The 25,738-nt window shown below is 38.9% G+C and overlaps 2 non-coding genes across 2 annotated transcripts; one reads left to right on the top strand and one right to left on the bottom strand.

Annotated features, from left to right (window-relative positions):
• Nucleotides 1–2,239: 2,239 nt before the first annotated feature.
• On the bottom strand, nucleotides 2,240–2,343 carry LOC130965082 (small nucleolar RNA R71). The gene has a single exon (XR_009081137.1). It is a non-coding gene; the product is annotated as a small nucleolar RNA R71 (small nucleolar RNA).
• Nucleotides 2,344–14,984: 12,641 nt separating this feature from the next.
• Nucleotides 14,985–15,088, top strand: LOC130965069 (small nucleolar RNA R71). Its single transcript, XR_009081125.1, has one exon. It is a non-coding gene; the product is annotated as a small nucleolar RNA R71 (small nucleolar RNA).
• The last annotated feature ends 10,650 nt before the right edge of the window (nucleotides 15,089–25,738 follow it).

The following is a 25,738-nucleotide window of genomic DNA, read 5'->3' as shown; positions in this document are numbered from 1 at the left end:
TTAAGCTTAAACTGGAACTTAAACGTGCTTCCACAAAAGGCATCACTGGAAGTGTCTGGCGTTTAAGTTGCAGTTTAAGCTTAAACTGCAACTTAAACGCCACTATTTGAAAAGGTTTCTGGGCCAAAGATATTGCAGTTTTAAGTTAGCATTTGAGCACAAACATTAACTTAAACGTACTCTGGTATGAAACCCAATTGAATATCATGGTTTATGGGATTGGGCCTGAAGAATTGATGAGTCTGGAATTTCAATTTGTTGAGTCATGTGTCATTACTTGATTATCACTAAGTTGGCTCAATGAATGTTACAGAATTGGATCAGCAGCCTCATCAGGATTATGGATCATAAACCCAAAGCAAAAGGAAATCAGGGAAAGGCCTCAAAGCCCAAGAAACACAACAGAAGCTCAATTTAGAAAGTGTATAAATAGGATAGAATTTAAGTCAGTTGGGGACTTTGGATCATTTTTCTAGTTTTCATACTTTTTGTAATTGAATTCAGAGCTATGACTCACTAAACCCCCTTTCATTGGGTTAGGGAGCTCTATTGTAATTCAATGAATTAATAATAGTTTTTATCTTCTTCTTCAATCTTTTCTCTTGAATTTTGTTAGAAAGCTTCTCGATCTAATTCCATTGGTTAGTTGTCTTGGGAAAGAAACTATCCATAATTGGAATCCTTCGGAACCTTGGGAAAGGAATGGAGGATTCATGCTAGAGAAGCTTTCTCATAGTGAATTGGATTGGGGTTTGGATGGATATTGTGACATGTAATCCTACCAAATTGTGGTTCATGAAACTGTGTGGTATAATCAGTGATCGAGCATCATCTCTTCTTATGAACATTTAAACCAAGGGATTGGGAATTTGTTTGTTTTTAGAGAGAATTGGTGAGCCAAGGGATTGGGATCCAATCATATAAGATTGCCAAGCAAAATTCAATGAATGCATTGGTTGAGGAAGGGATAAAAATGTTTTGATTCGGAGATCTCAATATCTCCTGAAACCCAATGAATTTCCCATTTCTGATCTACCACTTTTTCTTTACATTCTGCAATTAAATTCATGCAATCACCCTGATCCCTTTTTAATTTCAGCAATTTAGCTTCTCGCTCTTTAATTCATGCAATTTAAGATTCCGCAATTTCAATTTCTTGCCATTTACGTTTTCCGCCAATTTTACATTCTGCAATTCTCATCTAAATCTTGATTCCGCTCAACTAGAACACACTTCTAATCCGAATTGCTCACTCAACCAATCCTTGTGGGATTCGACCTCACTCTATTGTGAGTTTTTACTTGACGATAACCGGTGCACTTGCCGGAAGGAATTTTTGCCGATCGTGCAATTTCCTAAAATCGTAGCATCAAGTTTATGGCGCCGTTGCCGGGAATTGGTTTTCGATTGACAATTCTCAAATTGGAAGTTAACTAGATTGAGCATTTTTCTTGTTTTGTTAATTCAGTTCAAGTTACTTGTTGAATTTTAATTTCTGCACTCTGTTACTTGCTTTCTTTCTTTATGCCTTTAAATTCAAGCAACTAACTCACTGACTCACTAACTATTTGAATTAATTCCTCAACTGCTCTAACCATACTCTTCCATTAACCAAGAGTATTTCACTTGTTTGTTGCCTGTGCTGTGTTCTTGTATGACAAGTAGGAGAGGAGAGACATCAACTCCTCCATATACCGAACCAGAGAGGACCCTTCATAAACTTAGAAGGGAAGCAAGAGGGAAGAGAGTACTGGGAGAAGAAGAATCTGAAGGAGAATCTGAGGACAATTTTGAGGAAGCTCTAGATCTCAACATGGATAGAGAAGTTCACAACCATGAGAGAGCTGATGGAAACAATGCCATTCCCGAGAGGAGGGTTCTTGGTTCATACATAAACCCAACCTCTGGGAATTGTGGTAGCAGCATTCAGAAACCACCCATTCAGGCCAACAATTTTGAACTCAAACCACAGCTAATATCACTGGTGGAGAATCATTGTTCATTTGGTGGGAGTGCTAATGAAGATCCAAACCAACATCTCACAAAATTCCTGAGAATTTGCGACACTGTGAAGTCCAATGGAGTCCAGGAAGATGCCTATAAACTGCTCTTGTTCCCATTTTCACTTAGGGACAAGGCAGCTAAGTGGCTGGAATCATTCCCAAGGGGGAGCCTAACAACCTGGGATGAGGTGGAAAGCAAGTTTCTGGCACGTTTCTACCCCCCACAAAAGGTCAATAGGCTTCGATCTGAGGTTCAGACTTTTAGACAACAAGATGGTGAAACTCTCTACGAGGCATGGGAGAGGTTCAAGGATTTGACAAGGAAATGCCCACCAGACATGTTCCATGACTGGGTGCAATTGCATATTTTCTATGATGGACTTTCTTATGAATCAAGGAAGGCTGTAGACCATTCATCAGGAGGTTCATTGAACAGGAAAAAGACTGTGGAAGAAGCCATTGAAGTGATTGAGACAGTGGCTGAGAATGAGTACTACTATGCTTCAGAGAGACACAACACTAAGGGAGTCATGGAGCTGAACCATGTTGATATAATTCTAGCCCAAAACAAGGTGTTTGCCAAGCAACTAGCAGAGCTCACCAGGAAATTAGAAACAAATCAAGTGGCTGCAATACACACACAAGATCAAGAGGAAGTAAGCACTGAAGGAGGTGACTGGGAAGAGGCCAACTATGTGGGAAATCAACAAAGGCAACCATATGATCCACATTCCAACACTTACAACCCAGGCTGGAAAAATCACCCAAATTTTGGGTGGGGAAACCAGCAAACCCAACCACAAAATCACAAACCTTACAACCCCAACCAACAAAACAATTCCACATACCAAAACTCCAACCAAAGATCATACCAAGCCACACAAAACACTTACTCCCAACCACCATATCATGGCCAAAATAATCAACCTGCCCAACCTAATCCGAACCAACAATTTCAAGATCAATTAAACAGGATAGAAGGAATGCTTGCAAACATGGGTCAGGACATAAGTGAGTTGAAAAGCTTTAGGGATGATGTGAGATCTACCTTAAGGAACCATGGTGAAAAACTCAAGAGGATGGAGTCTCGAGTAGGAGAGCTATCTCAACAGGCCCCCAAGTTAACTGCAGTGTTCCCTAGTGACACAGAAAAGAATCCTAAAGGGGAACAAAAGGGAGTGAGATGGGAAGAATGCAAGGCCATCACCATATTGAAGGAAGCCTCAGAAGAAGAAGGAATCAGACCCTCAGAACAGGAGCCAGAAATCTTGAAGGAAGGTGTGGAAGAAGCTAAGCAGGAAAGTGAAACTGAGCAAGCCAAGGAACTGCAAAATAAAGGCATGCTGGAAACATACCAACCAAAAGCACCATTTCCTCAGAGGTTAGGAGGAGGTGAAAAAGGGAAAACATATTCAAGGTTTTTAGAGACATTTAAGTCTCTCCATATCAATATTCTCTTTCTTGAAATTCTCCAGCAGATGCCTACACATATCAAGTATTTGAAGGAATTGCTGAGCAAGAAAAGAGTTTTGAAGGGAGGACAAACTGTAATAATGAACAAAGAATGCAGTGCCCTCATCAAGAAGGACATAGTCTCTAAGAAAACAGACCCAGGAAGTTTTCATATCCCCTGCATCATAGGGGAAACAAAAATTGACAGAGGATTCTGTGATCTAGGAGTTAGCATAAATGTGATGTCTCTGACTCTTATGAAGAGGCTACAACTGAATGAGGTGAGATCCACTGATGTAATCATACAACTGGCTGACAAAACTCAGAAGCAAGCTGAAGGGGTAGTTGAGAATGTGCTGGTGAAAGTGGGAAATTATTTCTTCCCCACAGACTTTGTCATTTTGGACATGGAGGAAAGCTACCTACACCCTATCATTCTGGGAAGGCCATTTCTAGCCACTGCTAGAGCGCTCATAGATGTAGAACAAGGAGAGCTAATTTTGAGAATACATGATGAACAGCTCATTTTCCATGTTTTCAAACCTGCATCTGAGCCTGAACCAGAACCTGAAAAGCCTAAGGATGATAGTAGCCATCTGTGTTTGGAGGAAAGCAATCCAGCAGCTGAAACTCTGAAACAGTCCTTGGAAGGCAAACAAGAATTGCAAGAGTTAAAGCCACAAGAATCAATAGAAACAGCTCAGAAGGATCCTCCTGGCATAAGGGTCAATGAAGAAATCCTCAAGAGAGAGGGAAGAATTGTAAAGAAATTGCCAAGAGGGTGGAGAAACAAGAAAATTCCCACTGAAGGTTTCTCTCCGGGAGATAAAGTGATATCAAGTCATTATCTGCCAATCCCACCTGGCCTCAAAACCATTCCTTCCCAGCTCCCTCAAGTGTTCACAATCAGAAAAGTTCTTTCTATGGAACATTTGGAAATCATGAAGGAATCAAATGGGGACGTTTTCATAGTGAGAGGAGAGGACATCAAGCACTACAATCCACCCTAACAAGGGACAACCGTCAAGCTAGTGACGTTAAAGAAGCGCTTCATGGGTAGCAACCCATGTTTTAGTATCCTTACTCTTTATTGTTTTGCTTTGCATCTAATAAAGCATGGTTTCTTATGCATGAACTTGAATCCTCAGGACAACTGTTGATAAGGTGCACTAAACATTGCATGTAAAATACAATTGGTCTCTAAGTTTGGTGTGCCTGAAGGCACCCCAAATCTTATTCAAATTGTATTCAATCTTTCATTCAAGGTGCACAACCAAACATTAAGTTTGGTGTTCCTCTTTGAACACAGTTAATGAAAAGCAAGAAGTTCCTCTGGATTTAGAAATTCATGACAAGTATACCATTTGCATGTTTTAATACTTTGATTTCAATTACTTTAGGTAGTAAAATTGTTTAGGATCAAAGAGCCAAAGTGACTATGATTTATTAGAATTATGCACATTCATTAAGGACAACCAACATGGATTTCATGTCATCAGGAGACATTACCAAACACTAAGTTTGGTGTCCAGTAATAAGTGTGCATACATACAAGGGTCACGGCTATAAGCTCATGAAGTCAATCATTGATTTACAATTCAAAAAGAATGAAAAACATGTGCAAGTACTATTCATTATTCACATGGACCGAAAAAAATGATAGCAAAGTTGTTTGTTTGTGCAGGTACAAAAGGAAGGATAAGAATGGATGAAAAAGACAAAGGGGGAGGTACGGTGCTTGGTCAAAAAGGGAGTTCACAAGTCTTTGAAACTAACACATGGGAAAAGGAAGTTCTGCATGAAAAGATAGCTACATGTACAACTTAATGCACCCAGAATACTTCCAAGAAAGTGAAAGCAATTCATCTTTCTCCCTAATTAATATATTTACCATCAAGCCATCCTTCACAAATCACCCTAGCCGTCCATTTTTCACTTGCATGCACTATAAAGAACCACTTGGGGAACGAGTTCCACACCACCAAATCTCCTTCTTGCACATATTCTTTCATCATAGCATAACTACCTCTTGCCGAAAACAACCTCACCACACTTCTAACAACATTTTCTTACTTCACCTTGTCAACCTTAGCTTGTCACTTGCCAAAACTAAAGAACCAATGGCAGCCTCATCTAGCCACAAAAGAAGAAAAGACAAGCAGCCAATGGAGGAGGAAAGGGAATTTGATGCATGGAAATACAAATCAGTTTTCCATGAGATTCAGGCTGAATGGATGAAACCTAAAAGGATACTAGCTGAGGTTCCCTTTGACCTTGGAGAGGAGGAGTTCCCAAGTGTTTGGGAGAAGATCAAAAAGAGGAAGTGGGAGCTCCTGACTAAGCCAATCACTAGAATCAACATCAACCTGGTGAAGGAGTTTTATGCAAATGCAGTGAGGGAGGATCCAACCGAGGAACCCACATACAAAAGCTATGTGAGAGGGGTGGAAGTTGACTTCAGCCCCAAGGCAATCATGAAAATTCTTGGCCTGAAAAACATACGTTTCAGCCAAGCAAGTTATGAGGATAGGATGATAGGAGAACCTGACTATTTGACTATTGCTGAAGACCTTTGTGCCATCAGAGCTGAATGGGTGAGAGGAACAAAAGGGGCTCCAAGAATCTTGAGAAGGGGAGACCTAACACCTGAAGCTAAAGGGTGGTATGAAATAGTTAGGAGATCCATCCTACCCACTGCAAACTCTTCAGAAATACTCCCTAAAAGAGCCGTCTTGCTACATTGCATTATGATGGGAGGAGAGATCAAAGTTCATAAACTCATTGCTGAACAGATACAAGAGTTTAGTGAGAAAAGTGACCCTGACTCCTGGCTCCACTTCCCTAGCACCATCATCGGACTATGCATCAAGGCCCAAGTACCACTTGAAGATGCAAGACCTAATTGGCTACATCCTGGAATGGCCATGACTGCTCACAGAATGACTCTTGGCCCAATTGCTCCAAGACATACAAAAAGAAGAAATGAAGAAGGGCAACAAGCAGAAGGGGAGCAAGAAGCAGAGCAAGAAAGAGAAGAAGAGCAAGAAGAGCAAGGAAATCCAGAAAGAAGGCAACAAGTTCCCAGAGACCCCATGGATATGAGCAGAATGCAGAAAATCATAGAAGGAATGTCTCAACAATACATGAGGTCTCAAGAGAAGCAAGAGGACTTTCACCTAAAAATGATGGACATGCAAAGGAACTTTGAATCAAGATTCCTAGATCTGCAAAGGGAACAGAATTTACAATTACAGGAATCCCTCAGCCACATAGGCCAACACCAAGATGACAATATCTTGGCAATCAAGGAAGCCACCACTTTGCAGAATGCAAGATATGCAGTTCAAGCTGATTACAACATCAGTTCTCAAATCAAGCTTAACTACATAGGGGAACATCTACACAAGATGGACCCAGCATTCCCAGCTTTTGACGAGTATTTCAAGGGGAGGAAAGAAGGAGAAATGAACAAGGCAGTGATCCTTGAAGAAAGAGTGGAAGAAACAATGAAAAAGGCTGGATTCTGGACAAAGCTCATAAGAAAAGACAAAGGAAGTACAAGTGGTCAAAAAGAGGCAAGAAGCAAGAAGAAGCAGGACCCCAAGAATCAAGAAGAACCAAGCAACAAATGAGAGGTGGTCTTGTTCCTTAATAATCAAATAATAGTTTGTGAATTGTCTTTATGAGCTTTCTTTCATTTTAAGTCATTTAAGTTTTATGTGAAATTTCTAGTATGTTTGTCTGTTTACTGCTTTGAATAAAGTGAATGTCTAGATGTTTGGATATAACTTCACCTTCTTAAACAAATGCTTTCCATGCTTGTTCTGTTTCCAAAAATAAAAGAAAAGTTTGAACAAAAGTAACTTGGCTCAATTAGTGACAAATCAAGTAGAATTAAGTGGTGGTATGCATGCTTGATTGTTTAGTCAGATCACTGGAAATTGAGTGTAGAATTATCATTTTTGTGTAGAAGTTTGAATACTGTCTATGGATCTTGATGAATAAATGTCTTTGGCCATGAAAAAGAAAGAAAAAGAAGAAGAAAAAGCCACTGAAAAAGGGCAACCAAAAAGCAAAAAAATTGAGAAAATAAGCTAGGCACCAATGGTTTGAACTTCTGAGACAAATGCCTGTGGTGTTTATGTATTAAGGATATGCTTGGATGAATAGATTCTGAGGAGTGTTTCAACACTTGGTAACTTGGGTTAACTAACCCGGGATTATCAACCAAAAGTCCATTATCAAGAGCAACCTAAATACAAAACATTTAGTCACACAAAGAGGTGCTGGGCACCAATGTCTCAAGAAGAAATGTGAACTAAAATGCCTGTAGTGGATATGTGTAGTGCACTGATAAGAAAAAGAAAATGCCAAAGGCTTGTGCAACACATTACACTGAGCAAACAAGGAGCAAAGGAGCTCTAAGAAAAAGAAAAACAAAGAAGAGAAAAGTGCCAAGGACATAAGAATAACAAGAAGCCATAGCAGTGTTTAATGGATGCAGTGAAAAAGTGATAATCTTGCCTGATAAGAATGAAAAAGTGATGCTGCAACTTTCTGCATAAAACCCTTCTGATGAACTTCAAATGCTTGCTAATATAGCCAATGTAATTGCTTTCTGTTTCATACTTTCTTCTCAAATAACTCAGGACTTGCTTAGGGACAAGCAAGTATTAAGTTTGGTGTTGTGATGCCAAGGCATCTTAGGCTAGTTTCACTAGCAATTTTCTGTTAGTTTTAGTTGTTTTATGCATTTTCTTGAGCTTAAAGTAACCAAGAATGGTTAAATGAATAACAAAGCAATGAACCATCCAAACAGTATGATTTTGATGCAAATTCCATGAGTTTTTAGTTATATTACTTGAATGCTATGAATGGAAGATTTCTCATGAAATTTTGCAAGACTTTGATGCAGTTGTTTGGATGATTTCAGGGAAGAAGAGGCTAGGCAAGGAAGCGACAAAATCAATAAAGGAAGCTTGAATATCACATGTGGAGTTTAAGTTCCAGTTTAAGCTTAAACTGGAACTTAAACTGCCAAAATCATGAAAGCTGAGGAAAAGCTGAAAGTGGCGTTTAACCTCCAGTTTAACCTTAAACTGGAAGTTAAACGCCAGAAATGAGAAATGCACCAGGGAGCCATTTCCACGTTTAAGCTCCAGTTTAACCTTAAACTGAAGCTTAAACGTGTTCGACCAAATTCTCCTCCAGGGTTGCTTTCTTCATTTCCACGTTTAAGCTTCAGTTTAAGGTTAAACTGGAGCTTAAACGTGGAAATGGCTCCCTGGTGCATTTCTCATTTCTGGCGTTTAACTTCCAGTTTAAGGTTAAACTGGAGGTTAAACGCCACTTTCAGCTTTTCCTCAGCTTTCATGATTTTGGCAGTTTAAGTTCCAGTTTAAGCTTAAACTGGAACTTAAACTCCACATGTGATATTCAAGCTTCCTTTATTGATTTTGTCGCTTCCTTGCCTAGCCTCTTCTTCCCTGAAATCATCCAAACAACTGCATCAAAGTCTTGCAAAATTTCATGAGAAATCTTCCATTCATAGCATTCAAGTAATATAACTAAAAACTCATGGAATTTGCATCAAAATCATACTGTTTGGATGGTTCATTGCTTTGTTATTCATTTAACCATTCTTGGTTACTTTAAGCTCAAGAAAATGCATAAAACAACTAAAACTAACAGAAAAATGCTAGTGAAACTAGCCTAAGATGCCTTGGCATCACAACACCAAACTTAATACTTGCTTGTCCCTAAGCAAGTCCTGAGTTATTTGAGAAGAAAGTATGAAACAGAAAGCAATTACATTGGCTATATTAGCAAGCATTTGAAGTTCATCAGAAGGGTTTTATGCAGAAAGTTGCAGCATCACTTTTTCATTCTTATCAGGCAAGATTATCACTTTTTCACTGCATCCATTAAACACTGCTATGGCTTCTTGTTATTCTTATGTCCTTGGCACTTTTCTCTTCTTTGTTTTTCTTTTTCTTAGAGCTCCTTTGCTCCTTGTTTGCTCAGTGTCATGTGTTGCACAAGCCTTTGGCATTTTCTTTTTCTTATCAGTGCACTACACATATCCACTACAGGCATTTTAGTTCACATTTCTTCTTGAGACATTGGTGCCCAGCACCTCTTTGTGTGACTAAATGTTTTGTATTTAGGTTGCTCTTGATAATGGACTTTTGGTTGATAATCCCGGGTTAGTTAACCCAAGTTACCAAGTGTTGAAACACTCCTCAGAACCTATTCATCCAAGCATATCCTTAATACATAAACACCACAGGCATTTGTCTCAGAAGTTCAAACCATTGGTGCCTAGCTTATTTTCTCAATTTTTTGCTTTTTGGTTGCCCTTTTTCAGTGGCTTTTTCTTCTTCTTTTTCTTTCTTTTTCATGGCCAAAGACATTTATTCATCAAGATCCATAGACAGTATTCAAACTTCTACACAAAAATGATAATTCTACACTCAATTTCCAGTGATCTGACTAAACAATCAAGCATGCATACCACCACTTAATTCTACTTGATTTGTCACTAATTGAGCCAAGTTACTTTTGTTCAAACTTTTCTTTTATTTTTGGAAACAGAACAAGCATGGAAAGCATTTGTTTAAGAAGGTGAAGTTATATCCAAACATCTAGACATTCACTTTATTCAAAGCAGTAAACAGACAAACATACTAGAAATTTCACATAAAACTTAAATGACTTAAAATGAAAGAAAGCTCATAAAGACAATTCACAAACTATTATTTGATTATTAAGGAACAAGACCACCTCTCATTTGTTGCTTGGTTCTTCTTGATTCTTGGGGTCCTGCTTCTTCTTGCTTCTTGCCTCTTTTTGACCACTTGTACTTCCTTTGTCTTTTCTTATGAGCTTTGTCCAGAATCCAGCTTTTTTCATTGTTTCTTCCACTCTTTCTTCAAGGATCACTGCCTTGTTCATTTCTCCTTCTTTCCTCCCCTTGAAATACTCGTCAAAAGCTGGGAATGTTGGGTCCATCTTGTGTAGATGTTCCCCTATGTAGTTAAGCTTGATTTGAGAACTGATGTTGTAATCAGCTTGAACTGCATATCTTGCATTCTGCAAAGTGGTGGCTTCCTTGATTGCCAAGATATTGTCATCTTGGTGTTGGCCTATGTGGCTGAGGAATTCCTGTAATTGTAAATTCTGTTCCCTTTGCAGATCTAGGAATCTTGATTCAAAGTTCCTTTGCATGTCCATCATTTTTAGGTGAAAGTCCTCTTGCTTCTCTTGAGACCTCATGTATTGTTGAGACATTCCTTCTATGATTTCCTGCATTCTGCTCATATCCATGGGGTCTCTGGGAACTTGTTGCCTTCTTTCTGGATTTCCTTGCTCTTCTTGCTCTTCTTCTCTTTCTTGCTCTGCTTCTTGCTCCCCTTCTGCTTGTTGCCCTTCTTCATTTCTTCTTTTGTATGTCTTGGAGCAATTGGGCCAAGAGTCATTCTGTGAGCAGTCATGGCCATTCCAGGATGTAGCCAATTAGGTCTTGCATCTTCAAGTGGTACTTGGGCCTTGATGCATAGTCTGATGATGGTGCTAGGGAAGTGGAGCCAGGAGTCAGGGTCACTTTTCTCACTAAACTCTTGTATCTGTTCAGCAATGAGTTTATGAACTTTGATCTCTCCTCCCATCATAATGCAATGTAGCAAGACGGCTCTTTTAGGGAGTATTTCTGAAGAGTTTGCAGTGGGTAGGATGGATCTCCTAACTATTTCATACCACCCTTTAGCTTCAGGTGTTAGGTCTCCCCTTCTCAAGATTCTTGGAGCCCCTTTTGTTCCTCTCACCCATTCAGCTCTGATGGCACAAAGGTCTTCAGCAATAGTCAAATAGTCAGGTTCTCCTATCATCCTATCCTCATAACTTGCTTGGCTGAAACGTATGTTTTTCAGGCCAAGAGTTTTCATGATTGCCTTGGGGCTGAAGTCAACTTCCACCCCTCTCACATAGCTTTTGTATGTGGGTTCTTCGGTTGGATCCTCCCTCACTGCATTTGCATAAAACTCCTTCACCAGGTTGATGTTGATTCTAGTGATTGGCTTAGTCAGGAACTCCCACTTCCTCTTTTTGATCTTCTCCCAAACACTTGGGAACTCCTCCTCTCCAAGGTCAAAGGGAATCTCAGCTAGTATCCTTTTAGGTTTCATCCATTCAGCCTGAATCTCATGGAAAACTGATTTGTATTTCCATGCATCAAATTCCCTTTCCTCCTCCATTGGCTGCTTGTCTTTTCTTCTTTTGTGGCTAGATGAGGCTGCCATTGGTTCTTTAGTTTTGGCAAGTGACAAGCTAAGGTTGACAAGGTGAAGTAAGAAAATGTTGTTAGAAGTGTGGTGAGGTTGTTTTCGGCAAGAGGTAGTTATGCTATGATGAAAGATTATGTGCAAGAAGGAGATTTGGTGGTGTGGAACTCGTTCCCCAAGTGGTTCTTTATAGTGCATGCAAGTGAAAAATGGACGGCTAGGGTGATTTGTGAAGGATGGCTTGATGGTAAATATATGAATTAGGGAGAAATACGAATTGCTTTTCACTTTCTTGGAAGTATTCTGGGTGCATTAAGTTGTACATGTAGCTATCTTTTCATGCAGAACTTCCTTTTCCCATGTGTTAGTTTCAAAGACTTGTGAACTCCCTTTTTGACCAAGCACCGTACCTCCCCCTTTGTCTTTTTCATCCATTCTTATCCTTCCTTTTGTACCTGCACAAACAAACAACTTTGCTATCATTTTTTTCGGTCCATGTGAATAATGAATAGTACTTGCACATGTTTTTCATTCTTTTTGAATTGTAAATCAATGATTGACTTCATGAGCTTATAGCCGTGACCCTTGTATGTATGCACACTTATTACTGGACACCAAACTTAGTGTTTGGTAATGTCTCCTGATGACATGAAATCCATGTTGGTTGTCCTTAATGAATGTGCATAATTCTAATAAATCATAGTCACTTTGGCTCTTTGATCCTAAACAATTTTACTACCTAAAGTAATTGAAATCAAAGTATTAAAACATGCAAATGGTATACTTGTCATGAATTTCTAAATCCAGAGGAACTTCTTGCTTTTCATTAACTGTGTTCAAAGAGGAACACCAAACTTAATGTTTGGTTGTGCACCTTGAATGAAAGATTGAATACAATTTGAATAAGATTTGGGGTGCCTTCAGGCACACCAAACTTAGAGACCAATTGTATTTTACATGCAATGTTTAGTGCACCTTATCAACAGTTGTCCTGAGGATTCAAGTTCATGCATAAGAAACCATGCTTTATTAGATGCAAAGCAAAACAATAAAGAGTAAGGATACTAAAACATGGGTTGCCACCCATGAAGCGCTTCTTTAACGTCACTAGCTTGACGGTTGTCCCTTGTTAGGGTGGATTGTAGTGCTTGATGTCCTCTCCTCTCACTATGAAACGTCCCCATTTGATTCCTTCATGATTTCCAAATGTTCCATAGAAAGAACTTTCCTGATTGTGAACACTTGAGGGAGCTGGGAAGGAATGGTTTTGAGGCCAGGTGGGATTGGCAGATAATGACTTGATATCACTTTATCTCCCGGAGAGAAACCTTCAGTGGGAATTTTCTTGTTTCTCCACCCTCTTGGCAATTTCTTTACAATTCTTCCCTCTCTCTTGAGGATTTCTTCATTGACCCTTATGCCAGGAGGATCCTTCTGAGCTGTTTCTATTGATTCTTGTGGCTTTAACTCTTGCAATTCTTGTTTGCCTTCCAAGGACTGTTTCAGAGTTTCAGCTGCTGGATTGCTTTCCTCCAAACACAGATGGCTACTATCATCCTTAGGCTTTTCAGGTTCTGGTTCAGGCTCAGATGCAGGTTTGAAAACATGGAAAATGAGCTGTTCATCATGTATTCTCAAAATTAGCTCTCCTTGTTCTACATCTATGAGCGCTCTAGCAGTGGCTAGAAATGGCCTTCCCAGAATGATAGGGTGTAGGTAGCTTTCCTCCATGTCCAAAATGACAAAGTCTGTGGGGAAGAAATAATTTCCCACTTTCACCAGCACATTCTCAACTACCCCTTCAGCTTGCTTCTGAGTTTTGTCAGCCAGTTGTATGATTACATCAGTGGATCTCACCTCATTCAGTTGTAGCCTCTTCATAAGAGTCAGAGGCATCACATTTATGCTAACTCCTAGATCACAGAATCCTCTATCAATTTTTGTTTCCCCTATGATGCAGGGGATATGAAAACTTCCTGGGTCTGTTTTCTTAGAGACTATGTCCTTCTTGATGAGGGCACTGCATTCTTTGTTCATTATTACAGTTTGTCCTCCCTTCAAAACTCTTTTCTTGCTCAGCAATTCCTTCAAATACTTGATATGTGTAGGCATCTGCTGGAGAATCTCAAGAAAGGGAATATTGATATGGAGAGACTTAAATGTCTCTAAAAACCTTGAATATGTTTTCCCTTTTTCACCTCCTCCTAACCTCTGAGGAAATGGTGCTTTTGGTTGGTATGTTTCCAGCATGCCTTTATTTTGCAGTTCCTTGGCTTGCTCAGTTTCACTTTCCTGCTTAGCTTCTTCCACACCTTCCTTCAAGATTTCTGGCTCCTGTTCTGAGGGTCTGATTCCTTCTTCTTCTGAGACTTCCTTCAATATGGTGATGGCCTTGCATTCTTCCCATCTCACTCCCTTTTGTTCCCCTTTAGGATTCTTTTCTGTGTCACTAGGGAACACTGCAGTTGACTTGGGGACCTGTTGAGATAGCTCTCCTACTCGAGACTCCATCCTCTTGAGTTTTTCACCATGGTTCCTTAAGGTAGATCTCACATCATCTCTAAAGCTTTTCAACTCACTTATGTCCTGACCCATGTTTGCAAGCATTCCTTCTATCCTGTTTAATTGATCTTGAAATTGTTGGTTCGGATTAGGTTGGGCAGGTTGATTATTTTGGCCATGATATGGTGGTTGGGAGTAAGTGTTTTGTGTGGCTTGGTATGATCTTTGGTTGGAGTTTTGGTATGTGGAATTGTTATGTTGGTTGGGGTTGTAAGGTTTGTGGTTTTGTGGTTGGGTTTGCTGGTTTCCCCACCCAAAGTTTGGGTGGTTTTTCCAGCCTGGGTTGTAAGTGTTGGAATGTGGATCATATGGTTGCCTTTGTTGATTTCCCACATAGTTGGTCTCTTCCCAATCACCTCCTTCAGTGCTTACTTCCTCTTGATCTTGTGTGTGTATTGCAGCCACTTGATTTGTTTCTAATTTCCTTGTGAGCTCTGCTAGTTGCTTGGCAAACACCTTGTTTTGGGCTAGAATTGTATCAACATGGTTCAGCTCCATGACTCCCTTAGTGTTGTGTCTCTCTGAAGCATAGTAGTACTCATTCTCAGCCACTGTCTCAATCACTTCAATGGCTTCTTCCACAGTCTTTTTCCTGTTCAATGAACCTCCTGATGAATGGTCTACAGCCTTCCTTGATTCATAAGAAAGTCCATCATAGAAAATATGCAATTGCACCCAGTCATGGAACATGTCTGGTGGGCATTTCCTTGTCAAATCCTTGAACCTCTCCCATGCCTCGTAGAGAGTTTCACCATCTTGTTGTCTAAAAGTCTGAACCTCAGATCGAAGCCTATTGACCTTTTGTGGGGGGTAGAAACGTGCCAGAAACTTGCTTTTCACCTCATCCCAGGTTGTTAGGCTCCCCCTTGGGAATGATTCCAGCCACTTAGCTGCCTTGTCCCTAAGTGAAAATGGGAACAAGAGCAGTTTATAGGCATCTTCCTGGACTCCATTGGACTTCACAGTGTCACAAATTCTCAGGAATTTTGTGAGATGTTGGTTTGGATCTTCATTAGCACTCCCACCAAATGAACAATGATTCTCCACCAGTGATATTAGCTGTGGTTTGAGTTCAAAATTGTTGGCCTGAATGGGTGGTTTCTGAATGCTGCTACCACAATTCCCAGAGGTTGGGTTTATGTATGAACCAAGAACCCTCCTCTCGGGAATGGCATTGTTTCCATCAGCTCTCTCATGGTTGTGAACTTCTCTATCCATGTTGAGATCTAGAGCTTCCTCAAAATTGTCCTCAGATTCTCCTTCAGATTTTTCTTCTCCCAGTACTCTCTTCCCTCTTGCTTCCCTTCTAAGTTTATGAAGGGTCCTCTCTGGTTCGGTATATGGAGGAGTTGATGTCTCTCCTCTCCTACCTGTCATACAAGAACACAGCACAGGCAACAAACAAGTGAAATACTCTTGGTTAATGGAAGAGTATGGTTAGAGCAGTTGAGGAATTAATTCAAATAGTTAGTGAGTCAGTGAGTTAGTTGCTTGAATTTAAAGGCATAAAGAAAGAAAGCAAGTAACAGAGTGCAGAAATTAAAATTCAACACGTAACTTGAACTGAATTAACAAAACAAGAAAAATGCTCAATCTAGTTAACTTCCAATTTGAGAATTGTCAATCGAAAACCAATCCCCGGCAACGGCACCATAAACTTGATGCTACGATTTTAGGAAATTGCACGATCGGCAAAAATTCCTTCCGGCAAGTGCACCGGTTATCGTCAAGTAAAAACTCACAATAGAGTGAGGTCGAATCCCACAAGGATTGGTTGAGTGAGCAGTTCGGATTAGAAGTGTGTTCTAGTTGAGCGGAATCAAGATTTAGATGAGAATTGCGGAATGTAGAATTGGCGGGAAACGTAAATGGCAAGAAATTGAAATTGCGGAATCTTAAATTGCATGAATTAAAGAGCGAGAAACTAAATTGCTGAAATTAAAAAGGGATCGGGGTGATTGCATGAATTTAATTGCAGAATGTAAAGAGAAAGTGGTAGATCAGAAATGGGGAATTCATTGGGTTTCAGGAGATATTGAGATCTCCGAATCAAAATATTTTTATCCCTTCCTCAACCAATGCATTCATTGAATTTTGCTTGGCAATCTTATATGATTGGATCCCAATCCCTTGGCTCACCAATTCTCTCTAAAAACAAACAAATTCCCAATCCCTTGGTTTAAATGTTCATAAGAAGAGATGATGCTCGATCACTGATTATACCACACAGTTTCATGAACCACAATTTGGTAGGATTACATGTCACAATATCCATCCAAACCCCAATCCAATTCACTGTGAGAAAGCTTCTCTAGCATGAATCCTCCATTCTTTTCCCAAGGTTCCGAAGGATTCCAATTATGGATAGTTTCTTTCCCAAGACAACTAACCAATGGAATTAGATCGAGAAGTTTTCTAACAAAATTCAAGAGAAAAGATTGAAGAAGAAGATAAAAACTATTATTGATTCATTGAATTACAATAGAGCTCCCTAACCCAATGAAAGGGGGTTTAGTGAGTCATAGCTCTGAATTCAATTACAAAAAGTATGAAAACTAGAAAAATGATCCAAAGTCCCCTAACTAACTTAAATTCTGTCCTATTTATACACTTTCTAAATTGAGCTTCTGTTGTGTTTCTTGGGCTTTGAGGCCTTTCCCTGATTTCCTTTTGCTTTGGGTTTATGATCCATAATCCTGATGAGGCTGCTGATCTAATTCTGTAACATTCATTGAGCCAACTTAGTGATAATCAAGTAATGACACATGACTCAACAAATTGAAATTCCAGACTCATCAATTCTTCAGGCCCAATCCCATAAACCATGATATTCAATTGGGTTTCATACCAGAGTACGTTTAAGTTAATGTTTGTGCTCAAATGCTAACTTAAAACTGCAATATCTTTGGCCCAGAAACCTTTTCAAATAGTGGTGTTTAAGTTGCAGTTTAAGCTTAAACTGCAACTTAAACGCCAGACACTTCCAGTGATGCCTTTTGTGGAAGCACGTTTAAGTTCCAGTTTAAGCTTAAACTGGAACTTAAACGTTGGACACTCCTGGAGGTGGTATAACTCAAGCACGTTTAAGCTTCAGTTTAAGGTTAAACTGAAGCTTAAACGTGGAAATGGAAGAAAGCAACCCTGGAGTGTGAATTTGGTCGAACACGTTTAAGCTTCAGTTTAAGGTTAAACTGAAGCTTAAACGTGGAAATGAAGAAAGCAACCCTGGAGTGTGAATTTGGTCGAACACGTTTAAGCTTCAGTTTAAGGTTAAACTGGAGCTTAAACGTGGAAATGGCTCCCTGGTGCATTTCTCATTTCTGGCGTTTAACTTCCAGTTTAAGGTTAAACTGGAGGTTAAACGCCACTTTCAGCTTTTCCTCAGCTTTCATGATTTTGGCGTTTAAGCTCCAGTTTAAGCTTAAACTGGAACTTAAACTCCACATGTGATATTCAAGCTTCCTTTATTGATTTTGTCGCTTCCTTGCCTAGCCTCTTCTTCCCTGAAATCATCCAAACAACTGCATCAAAGTCTTGCAAAATTTCATGAGAAATCTTCCATTCATAGCATTCAAGTAATATAACTAAAAACTCATGGAATTTGCATCAAAATCATACTGTTTGGATGGTTCATTGCTTTGTTATTCATTTAACCATTCTTGGTTACTTTAAGCTCAAGAAAATGCATAAAACAACTAAAACTAACAGAAAAATGCTAGTGAAACTAGCCTAAGATGCCTTGGCATCAAGCCGCTCTATGAGATTGCACCATTAGTTCAGACATGTTGGAAAATTCGGTAGAAATTTCCCTTATTAATTCAGTTGCTTTGGAGGATTCAGGCTGACTTTCAAAGTCGCTATCCATTGGTATTGATTTCTTACCCTTGGTTCCTGTGGCTCCGTCTCCTTTGATCATAGAGATTTTGTTTTCTACATCTTCATTTGTTAATTCTTCCTTAAAGTATTCAAAGATACACGTGAGAAACATTCCATAAGGTAAATTAGCCTTTTTGGTACTTTTTACAGACTCCCACATATGTCTAATCATGAGATAGGCAAATGAAATAGGAGATGAAGTAACAAGAGCAAATAGGATGAGAACCCTATTATGAGAACCACTCTGCGGTGTCGTCAAGATGTGAGTTATGATACGGTGCAGTAGTGAGTTGGTTGGTCCAAGAGCTGTGAGTAGGAACAGTACCATCCATTCCAGACATATTTGCACAGATATGAGAAAGAACTTGCTTGTATGTAATTCCAACGTGTGTGTCCCATTTGTCAGACATGTAAACCCTTGGTCCTTCATCCGTGTAGCCAAGTGCAGCGCCGATGGTCTCATCGTTCAGAGTGATGTGCACACGCTTCACATAGGAGTGAAGACTACCATCAATCAGTCGCAGATTTGCATAAAACTGCCTTACCAACTTTGGATAAACCATTTTGTGAATGAGAAGTAATGGGGACCATTTGAGATTTTCAAACAGAGGATGCAGGTTGATCCCTGTGGCAGCCAAGGAATCAAGATTCACCAAATATGAGAGACACAGATGCCTCTTTTTCAATACTTCTTGGTGAAATTCATAGAAAGCACAAGTAGAGAACCTTGATGGATCATAGTAAGAGTGTGGCTTGTGAAATTTGTTCTTGAATTCTAATGATTCAAGGTTTGCGGGTTTTCTTGTCTCATGCAACACAAAGACTTTGTTCTTTTGAGAACTCTTGCCGGGAGTGGCTTTCTTTGGTGGAGAAGATGGCAGTGATGGAATTGGTGAGGTGTGCGATTCTTCCTCTTGGTCAACACTGGGTTTTTTGTTCTTTTCACTTTTCTTCCTTCCAGAGAATTTCTGCGCTATTACTTTACGCCTCATGGATTCGGGTTGCTTGGTGGAAGGTGAGGGAGAAGATGAAGAAGTGGAGTGAATATGGATGTGAGTGTGAGTTTGGGGAGTGGAGGGTTTTTGAGAGAGCCGAATTCTTTCACTTTTCCGTGGTGCAGTTTTCTTTTTCATTATGTGAAGAGGTGAATGGGGATGGAAGTTGAAGGGAAGGCCGAAGGGTGAGGTGAGTGGAGCAAGGTTAGAGAGGCATTAAATGCTGATTGGAAAGAGGTAGTGGGGGAACTTAATGACCATCATGAGCGCGGTTATTAACCAGGAGGTTTTCAAGAATTTGAAAAAGTGATTTCCCTAAATCAAGGGATTAGTTGAAAGGAAAGATTTGATTTGACACTATGCCTCTTTCAACTAGATTTGATAAGACCATAACAAGATTTTGATATTCAAAAAGATGAGGAACTAACAAAAACGGTCAAGGTGGGGTCAAGGAGATTTTGTGGGGCCCAAGACAAATCAATTCTGCGCATCACATCCCTTCTTTCATTCTTATTTTTATCTCTTCCATTCCTACGAGACAAAAACAGAGCAGAATCAGAATTTCACAAATTTTCAACAGAAATAAGATCAATCATTTCCAAGCTTTTTCTTAATAAACAGAATCTGTCTTCACAGAGGGGTTTTATAAAAATGTTAGCAAGTTGATCTTCAGATTTTACAAATTGAATATCAATAGTACCCTTTTGCATATGTTCTCTAATAAATTGATATTTGATCTCAATGTGTTTTGTTCTTGAGTGCAAAACAGGATTTTTTGAAATATTTATAGCACTCATGTTATCATAAAATAATGGTATACTATTGATTTTTAATTTGTAATCTTCCAACTGCGTTTTTAACCAAATTAATTGTGAGCAGCATGCAGAAGCGGATATGTATTCAGCTTCAGCTGTGGATAGAGCTACTATGACTTGTTTTTTGCTTGACTACATGTTGAGTGAGCTTCCAAGAAAGCAACACATGCCGGAGGTGCTCATTCTATCCACTCTCTCTCCCGCATAATCTGCATCACAAAATCCTACTGCACAAAATTCATTAGATTTAGGATACCACAAGTCATAATCACTTGTTCCCTTAATGTATCTAATGATGCGTTTAACAGCTGAAAGATGGGATTCCTTTGGGTGAGATTGAAACCTTGAACATACACCCACACTTTGAACAATATCCGGTCTAGAGGAGGTAAGATACATTAGTGAATCGATCATTCCTCTATATCGTGTTTCATCCACATCTTTTCCATCATCATCCTTTTCAAATTTAGTGTTTGGATGCATTGGTGTTTCCATAGGTTTAGAGTTTTCTAGGCCAAACTTTTTGATAGTTCTTTTGCATACTTTTCTTGGTGAATAAATGTACCACTAGGAGTTTGTTTAATTTGGAGGCTAAGAAAGAAAGTAAGCTCTCCCATTAAACTCATCTCACTCTCACTAGTCATGAGTTTTCCAAACTCTTCACACAAGGACTCATTGGCCGAACCAAACACAATGTCATCCACATAAACTTGAACTAGGAGAATATCATCATTAGATGCTTTAATAAATAAAGTTGTGTCCGTGGTACCCCTTTGAAATTGATTTTCTAATAGGAAGGTACTAAGCCTTTCATACCAAGCTCTTGGAGCTTGCCTAAGGAAAAGCCTTTGAAAGTTTGAAACATGATTTGAAAAATCTTTATGGCCTTCAACATCTGAAGATCAACTTGCTGACATTTTTACAAAACTCCTCTGTGAAGACATATTCTGTTTATTAAAAAAAAGTTTGGGAATAATTGATCTTGTTTCTGTTGAAAATTTGTGTAATTCTGATTCTGCTTTGTTTTTGTCTCGTAGGAATGGACGAGATAAAAATAAGAATGAAGGAAAGGATGTGATCTAGGGGGAGACTGCGCAGAATTGATTTGTCATGGGCTCCACAAAATCTCCTTGACCTCACCTTGACCGTTTTTGTTAGTTCCTCATCTTTTTGAATATCAAAATCTTGTTGTGGTCTTATCAAATCTAGTTGAAAGAGGTATAGTGTCAAATCAAATCTTTCCTTTCAACTAATCCCTTGATTTAGGAAAACCACTTTTTCAAATTCTTGAAAACCTCTTGGTTAATAACTGCGTTCATGATGGTCATTAAGTTCCCCCACTACTTCTCTCCAATCAGCATTTGATGCCTCTCTAACCTTCCTCCACTCACCTCACCCTTCGGCCTTCCCTTCAACTTCCTTCCCCATTCACCTCTTCACATAATGAAAAAGAAAATTGCACCACGGAAAAGTGAAAGAATTCGGCTCTTTCAAAAACCCTCCACTCCCCAAACTCACACTCACATCCATATTCACTCAACTTCTTCATCTTCTCCCTCACCTTCCACCAAGCAACCCGAATCCATGAGGCGCAAGGTAATAGCGCAGAAATTCTCTGGAAGGAGGAAAAGTGAAAAGAACAAAGAACCCAGTGTTGACCAAGAGGAAGAATCACACACCTCACCAATTCTATCACCGCCATCTTCTCCACCAAAGAAAGCCACTCCCAGCAAGAGTTCTCAAAAGAACAAAAGGTTTGTGTTGCATGAGACAAGGGAATCCGCAAACCTTGAATCATTAGAATTCAAGAACAAATTTCACAAGCCACACTCTCACTATGATCCATCAAGGTTTTCTACTTGTGCTTTCTATGAATTTCACCAGGAAGAATCGGAAAAGAGGCATCTGTGTCTCTCATATTTGGTGAATCTTGATTCCTTGGCTGCCAAAGGGATCAACCTGCATCCTCTGTTTGAAAATCTCAAATGGTCACCATTGCTTCTCATTCACAAAATGGTTTATCCAAAATTGGTAAGGCAGTTTTATGCAAATCTGCGACTGATTGATGGTAGTCTTCACTCCTATCTGAAGCGTGTGCACATCATTCTGAACGCTAAGACCATCGGCGCTACACTTGGCTACACGGATGAAGGACCAAGGGTTTACATGTCTGACAAATGGGACACACACGTTGGGATTACATACAAGCAAGTTCTTTCTCATATCTGTGCAAATATGTCTGGAATGGATGGTACTGTTCCTGCTCACAAAGCTCTGGGACCAACCAACTCACTACTGCACCGTATCATAACTCACATTTTGACACCGCAGAGTGGTTCTCATAATAGGGTAACAGTATTTGACTCTCTCATCCTATTTGCTCTTGTTAATTCATTTCCTATTTCATTTGCCTACATCATGATTAGACATATATGGGAGTCTGTAAAAAGTACTAAAAAGGCTAATTTACCTTATGGAATGTTTCTCACGTGTATCTTTGAGTACTTTAAGGAAGAATTAACAAATGAGGATGTAGAAAACAAAATCTCTATGATCAAAGAAGGCGGAGCCACAGGAACCAAGGGTAAGAAATCAATACCAACGGATAGCGACTTTGAAAGTCAGCCTGAATCCTCCAAAGCAACCGAATAAATAAGGAAAATTCTCACCGAATTCTCCAACATGTCTGAGCTAATGGTGCAATCTCATAGGGCGGCTCGCAAGCTAGCCTATGAGACTGAAAGGGCTTGGGGGAGATGTAAAGATAGAGTGGGCCTAATGCTGGAAAACTTGGAGAAGGATCTGGGCATAGATAGCGAAGAAGGGGCTGAAGACTCTGATTTTAATTTTTCTGATGATTAATTACTGTTCTTTGATATTGGCACTTTTAGGCTCAATTTGATACTCTGTTTTGTTAGGTTGGATACTATTAGTACCAAAATCTTGTGACACTTTGAATCTTTTGGGATAATATTTTGCATATTATGTTTCTTTTGTCAAGATCTGTTTTGCAGGTGCCCCTTTGATGACAAAAGGGGGTGAAACTGGAAAACAGAGGATGAAACTCTCTTTGAGAGTTTATGATCACCTCTGTTACTGATTGATAATGCATGCTAATAATGCATTTGGTTTATGATGTTTAACAATGCATTCAGGTTTATCTTGATGGCTGCCATTATTTGATGTTTATCTTGGTAAAATGTGTGTTTACTGTGTTTATAATACATTTGACTTACCTTAATAAAATAATTTATGTTGGACTTATCTTTGGCAGTTCCTTTGAGTTCTTAATGATGAAAGTTGCTGTGTTTGGAAAGATTATATCATGCTTGAAAAATATTTTTCCTACCAAGATTACTCTAATTTACTGGTAAATATTTTTCACTTAATTTGAACAGCAAGTCTTTTGTCAAAAACATATTTTAATTGATTATGGTATGATTGAGCAGAGAATCAAATTATTGATAACAAATGAGTTTTGTATATCATTCAAATCTGCTCATAAATAAAACATTTAGCATCATGTAATTAATATGCTAAATAATATTGTTACTTGAGGCTTGATTAAAATGTTACAGGTTAGTGCTTCTCTTGGTAAAAATGGCATATATTATGGGGGAGCCATGCGACATGTAGAAAGGCGGAGAAATTCAAATCTTCAAAGGAAGTATTCTATACTCTAATCTTTAATTTCTTTTCATTTCAATTTTTAATAATGTTTTGTCATCAAGGGGGAGATTGATGAGTTTGGAAAATTCTAATTTAATTTTGATGATGAACAAATATTATTGAAATATTTAATTACAAAATTATTAATTTGATCTTCATTTAACGCATGATAATTAATAATTTTGTGATGCAGATTTTGTTTGGGCCAAAAATAAAAGAATTGTTGCAAGCCCAAAATCAAAACTTGCAATCAGCCTTGCTTAATGTTTCATATATTATATGGCTGAATGGTTGTGATTTTAATTGGGCCAGAATAAATCTCATTGCTCCAAAGCCCAACTATGATCCATGATAAGTGATCCAATACTTGATCAAAAAATCCATCAAAAAAGCAAATGTTACCATTTGCCTTATGCTCTCCAACGGATTTCATTTCTCATTAAGGATGGATTTCAAATTTTAATTTGATAGCATTGAAAACATAAATGAGAGAGAGAATATGAGTGACATGATTGATGGATTTAAGCTACACGCCACTCTAAGGGAAGTAAAAGCAACTTTTTAATTATATTGGTTAACTCATTTAATTGCCTTTCTTCCAAGTTGCTTATTCTCTCTCATCTCTTTTCTTCTCTTTCGGTCATTGTCCAGGAAGCCATGGAAGCTACACCTACTCATCGAAAAGAAGATGGAGCACGTCTCAAGACCATCATGATGATGACAAGAAATATAACAAAATAAAAGTATGTTGTGACTGAGATTTTCACAAAAAATGGTAAGATTTGGTGAGGTAATCTCAAGCTCTTCATACCCAAAAAAGAAAGAAAGAGGTTCGGCCAGCAAGGAAGAGATCCTTGGAGGCATGACTTGTCTCTGATTCTGCTCAACCATCACAGGAAGTAGCTAGAGTGGCAAAGTGATGGAAGAGACAGAGATTGAAGCAGATGAAGTCATCATCATCATGAAACATCAAGGGCCATAAATCCATCTTGGAGAGCAAGCAAAGGATGGAGCGCTCGGATTGATGAAGTCTGATGACCAAGGAAGAACTAGAGGTATTTGCATGTTGGGTTTTGCATGGGTTACCTCCTCTCTCTCTTTGGCCGAACCGGTTATGTGTGAAGGAAAAGAAGTTAAGCTTGGTTTTCGTTTCAACTGTGAAGGCTTCTCCTCTCTATAAAAGGGGTGAACAGTCACGGTTTGATTCAAGGAGTTAGAAGTACACAGCGAGAGTGCAAGGCACAGAAGTCTCATAGCTACCTAAGCTTACAGATTTTCTTCTCCTTCAATGTATTCTGTTTAGTATTTTTCTGTTTAATTTTGTCATGTCTTGAGTCTCATGGAAAAAGGCAAACAGTGAGGTTTGTATGAAAAAGCCATAGAACGGAAAAAGGCAGATAGTGCAAAATTAAAAGAAAAAGCCATAGATGTCCTTATAGTTTCTTTGTTTATCTATATTGTGTTTCATGATTCTGTGGGAATTTCCTTATAAGTTGGGTTAGCACTTTACAGTTTGTAATCTGGATGATTATAGTGAAATTCCATCATTGTTGTGATGGAGACTGGATGTAGGCTGCATTGCATTTAGCAGCTGAACCAGGATATATCTGGGTGTAATTTTCTCTCTCTACTACTCCATTTCTGTTTTTACTGCACAGGAGCTAAAACCAAAAATATCTCGTGCCAAGTGACGAGACAAAAATAAAAGTCTCGTGGCTAGGGACGAGACAAAAATAGAAAAAGTCTCTTCAAAGACCAGAAAGTATAATCAAGCAAAAAGGGGACTAAAATTCAACCTCCCTTCTCTTTGCCACTGAAACCATCAGAAGTGTAGGAGTCTATCACTTATATTTGTATTTGAGAGGAGCATAAAATCATTGTTTTGTATGATGTAGTGATTTTCCAAAAATTTCACTAGATTATCTCATCTACAAATAAAACGAAAGATCATCCAACTAAGGCATCACAAGTTTTAGGAAAAAGTATTTAAGTTATTATATTTTAGAGTTGATGTGTTTATTTCTTTAAGTCGATATGGATTACACATACTTTTTTAATGAAAGAATAACATAATCTTTGTTGAGAGT

This window comes from Arachis stenosperma, chromosome 2, assembly GCF_014773155.1.
Source record: "Arachis stenosperma cultivar V10309 chromosome 2, arast.V10309.gnm1.PFL2, whole genome shotgun sequence".
Classification (NCBI taxonomy): domain Eukaryota; kingdom Viridiplantae; phylum Streptophyta; class Magnoliopsida; order Fabales; family Fabaceae; genus Arachis; species Arachis stenosperma.
The sequence above is the reverse complement of the archived record's forward strand: the minus strand, read 5'-3'. Positions and strand labels throughout refer to the sequence as shown.